A 4,523-nucleotide genomic window follows, 5' to 3' on the forward strand; every position below is an offset into this window, starting at 1 on the left:
CAACCAAAATAATAAATTAAATAGACTCAGGCTGGAAAACAGAGATCTATCTATCTATATATTTATTTATATATTTATATATATAAATAAATATGAGCACACATTGGCTCACAAGCAAAAAAAACCCTCCTTAAAACAACAGTCAAGTGTACAGTCCACTGTCCAAATCTGTTTTTCAAAGTTTTCGAGCAAGGAACACCAACATGTTTGCATTCTCGAGCAGATGCATCTCTGATTGTAAACTGTCGGGGAGGTGGGGGCTCTCCAGCTGCCGTGTTTGCTCCCAGCTGGGGAAACGGAATGGCGTGGTTGTGTTTTAGGTGTAGTTTAAAATGCGTGGTATTGCCTGCTTTTGTCGCTACCTTATTTAAACAAATGCGACACACCGCCCGGCTCATTCAAGTCCATAGGTTCGCCTCGTTGATTTGGCTTGAATCCAAAATACTGCCACACCGGAGAATTGAGATGTGTAGTTAGGTTTTGTAACCAATTCCATTTCACTTTAAATTCCCCGCGAGTAACACGTTGTCTCCCGCTTGTCGCTATATTATTAATTTGGCTGCTGGGCTCAGGCTGCTGCACGCGGAGTGTCCTGACCTGGCTGTGTGTCAGCCCCGCCCCTCACAGCACGCCTCGCAGCCACAGCGCTCCGAGCTCAAATGCTGGTCACATCCTTATGTAAACGGCAATTTATCGAGCTCAGAAAAGTTATCGAGTCCATTTGTATTTATCGTACGATAAGTCCATTTAGCGATTATCGCGACAGGCCTATAAATATGCCTTATATAGTTATGGTCCTACACTATATTATTCAAATATAGCATGATAGGTCCACTTTAAGTGTAAATGAAACAACTTTTGATCCTGTGATTTTTCTCTCTGCTCTCTCCCTGATGCTGGTGTTTGGTCCTGGGTTCCCGATCCATTCCACCCACCCTGGTGGGACCCTCGATGTCCACATGCTGCTCCCTTGCCTCAACAGCTACAGGAGGGCAACACATTGGAAACCCCTTGACTGCTTGCTGATCTTTTTAATGGACTATCAAAAACTTTGGACTTCTGTCTGACTATGGACACTATGGAGAGGATTGTATGTATTAGAAGTGAAATCATTACATTATACTGTTAATTTCACAATAAAACCATATTTCATGGCAAAACCTTTTTTTGTACTGCTTTTGTAAGGAAATTTATATGGGGAAAAGTAGTATTTTTTTATTACAGACTGTTAATTTTACAGGGAACCACTGTCATTTTTCATGGCACAACCTTTATTGTACGGCATATTACGGTAATTTATATGGGGAAAAGTAGTATTTTTTATTACAGACTGTTAATTGTACAGGGAACCACTGTCATTTTTAATGGCACAACCTTTATTTGTACGGCATATTACGGTAATTTATATGGGGAAAAGTAGTATTTTTTTATTACATACTGTTAATTGTACAGGGAACCACTGTCTAATTGAATGGCAAAAACCTGTATTTATATGGTAAAATATGGAATAAAACTCAAACATTAACCGTAAAGTCAGCAGTACTGATATCCTTTTACCGTAATAGTACATACAGTTCTACCGTATTTTTTACGGTAAAGTTCTGGCAACCACAGCTGCCAGTTTTTTACCGTAAAAATAACGGGTTTTTTTTTACAGTGTGGGGGGGTATATACGAAGGTCGACCTGTGAGGGGTCATGGAGCAGAGACCTCCAACGATCACACATAAATTATCTGGAGCTTTTAGCGGTGTTCCTCACCCTGAAACGCTTTCCACCTTTTCTCAGAGGACATCATGTCCTCGTGAGGACAGACAACACGACCACAATATCGTATATAAACCGCCAAGGGGGTTTGCGTTCTCTCCAGTTACACATGCTGGCACGTAAACTGATCTTATGGAGCTGCGGACGTCTCCTCTCTCTGAGAGCGACGCACGTACCAGGAGTGATGAACCTCGGGGCAGATCTGCTGTCCAGAGGTGCACCACTATATGCAGACTGGACTCTACATCAAATAATTGTGAGTCAGCTGTGGGTGCGTTACGGCCGGGCCGCGGTGGATCTGTTCGCATCAAAAGAAAATGCTCAATGTCAGCTGTTCTTTTCAATGCGCAATTTAAACGCACAGTTATGCGTGGACGCGCTCACGCACGTTTGGCCTCCGGTCCTTCTGTACGCGTTCCCACCCCTGGCTCTGATACCCCCAACTCTGGCCAGAGTGAGAGAACAACGCCACACACTGATCCTAATAGCTCCACACTGGCCTGCAATGTACTGGCTGGCGGAGATATATCAGCTGCTGTGCGGGCAGCCGTGGCAGCTCCCGCTACGCAGGGACATACTGTCTCAGGCGGGGGGGACGATTTTTCACCCACACCCAGAGCGCTTGGCACTATGGGCCTGGCCCGTGAGTGGTATAACCTGAATACAGTGGGACTCCCTCAGAAGGTGATAAACACTATTCAGAGTGCAAGAGCTTCCTCCACCAGGTCCCTCTATGACTGTAAGTGGAGGGTGTTTGAGGAGTGGTGCCTTCAAAAAGGACACATCTCTTTTCAATGTCCTGTCGGGGTGATTCTATCATTTCTACAGGACCTGATTGATAAACACAGAGCTTTCTCTACGATCAAAGTGTACCTGGCTGCTATTGCTGCATGCCATGTGGGCTTTGAGGGAAAGACGGCTAGCCAACATCCCTTGGTCTGCCGTTTTATGAAAGGGGCTCGCAGGCTCCTCCCTGTTTCCAGGTCACTGGTGCCCTTATGGGACTTGGCAGTGGTTTTAGATGGGCTCACTCGACCTCCATTTGAACCCCTGGAAGAAGCTGACATGAAACACCTGTCACTGAAGACAGTGTTGTTACTGGCTCTGGCATCTGACAAGAAAGTCAGTGACATTCATGTGCTCTCTGTACATCCTTCATGCACTCAGTTTGCCCCGGGGCAAATGAGAGTGTTGCTGAAGCCCAACCCTGCCTTTGTACCTAAGGTGGTTGGCTCATGTACCCCCATTGACATTGAGGCATTTCCTCCGCCACTGTGTTCCTCTGAGGAACAGCGGCCGAATTTGCTGTGCCCAGTCCGTGCTTTACGCACCTATATGGACAAGTCAAAAGAGTTACGATGCAATGACCAACTCTTTGTATCCTGGGCTAACCCTCATAAGGGCAAGCCTGTTACCAGGCAACGGCTCTCCCACTGGATTGTGGAAGCGATTGCTCTGGCTTATACGAGTCAGGGTTTGCAGGCACCAACGGGCCTGCATGCTCATTCTACTCGTGGACTGGCTACATCCTGGGCTTTGTTCAAGGGTGTTTCCATCCAAGACATTTGTGCAGCAGCGAGCTGGTCCTCACCGCTCACTTTTGTCCGCTTTTACAGGCTAGATGTCTCTGCTCCAAGTGTGGCCCGCGCAGTGCTGGGCCCCGTGTTGAGACAGGTTTCTACCTGTTAAGTTCTGGTTGTTTTGGTGATTTTCGAGATAAGCATGTCTAGCAATACGGGAGTTTCAATATCCCATAGTGAGACATTGAACGGAGTGTTATGAATGAGAACTATAGGTTACTTACGTAACCCCAGTTCTCAGAGTAACATGAAGTGAGATGTCTCACCAGACGGCCCTTCTTGCTAAGGCGAAGCGAGAAGAGGTGCTTATTTTGAATGACGCTGCGACGTAGCGCAAGCTACTTAAAGGGTGGGTGCATTCCCTGACGTAAACGTCAAGATCACCAGCCAATCAGGATTGGCGTAATTAGATTGATGCTTCTGTTTGCATACGCGTTGAGGCGCATCCCATAGTGAGACATCTCACTTCATGTTACTCTGAGAACTGGGGTTACGTAAGTAACCTATAGTTCTGTCAATACACCTGTGAAGAGTAGCATATGATAGTATTCAATTAATTGGTATTAACTATTTCAGTGCCTCTTTTCTGATGTTATGGTCCAAGGGGAAAGAAAAGTCTAGGTATATATAGTGTGTGTGTGTGTGTGTGCTTGTGTTGTTCAGTTGAAATGTTCATAACAAACCTTCATCTTGTCGCTCCTGGAGTGGAGTGCACCAGCTGGGCGTAACTCTACGTCCGATGTAGAACCGAAGGTTAAGACCAAACTAAAGTTATGACTAGTGCACCACTTAGACTTAAGCCCTGTATGCGTTGCGCCCGGGTGTAACTTTTACGCCTAGTATGGAGCAGGCGTAAATCGTAAAGACAGACTAGTATCCATAGTAACGTAAAACAGGCAAGAAGGAAAATAACTATGGCAGTGCGTCTTGTTGACGACTTAACCGCAATCACATAATAAACAACATATAGCCCTGTATATTTGTAATATGAACGCTGTTTTTTTGCAATTGCATTTCAATAAGCTCCCATTGTGATCACATATTTTCATTAGGCCGTTTTATAGCCTATTATTTTATTCAAAAAACACACACAAGAACATTAGATAACAACATTTGGAGAACTGTTAACATGAAATTGAGATAACAACAAATATGATTAGAGAATGGTGAATGACAAA

This window comes from Gymnodraco acuticeps, unplaced genomic scaffold (genome assembly GCF_902827175.1).
Source record: "Gymnodraco acuticeps unplaced genomic scaffold, fGymAcu1.1, whole genome shotgun sequence".
In the NCBI taxonomy this organism is placed as follows: domain Eukaryota; kingdom Metazoa; phylum Chordata; class Actinopteri; order Perciformes; family Bathydraconidae; genus Gymnodraco; species Gymnodraco acuticeps.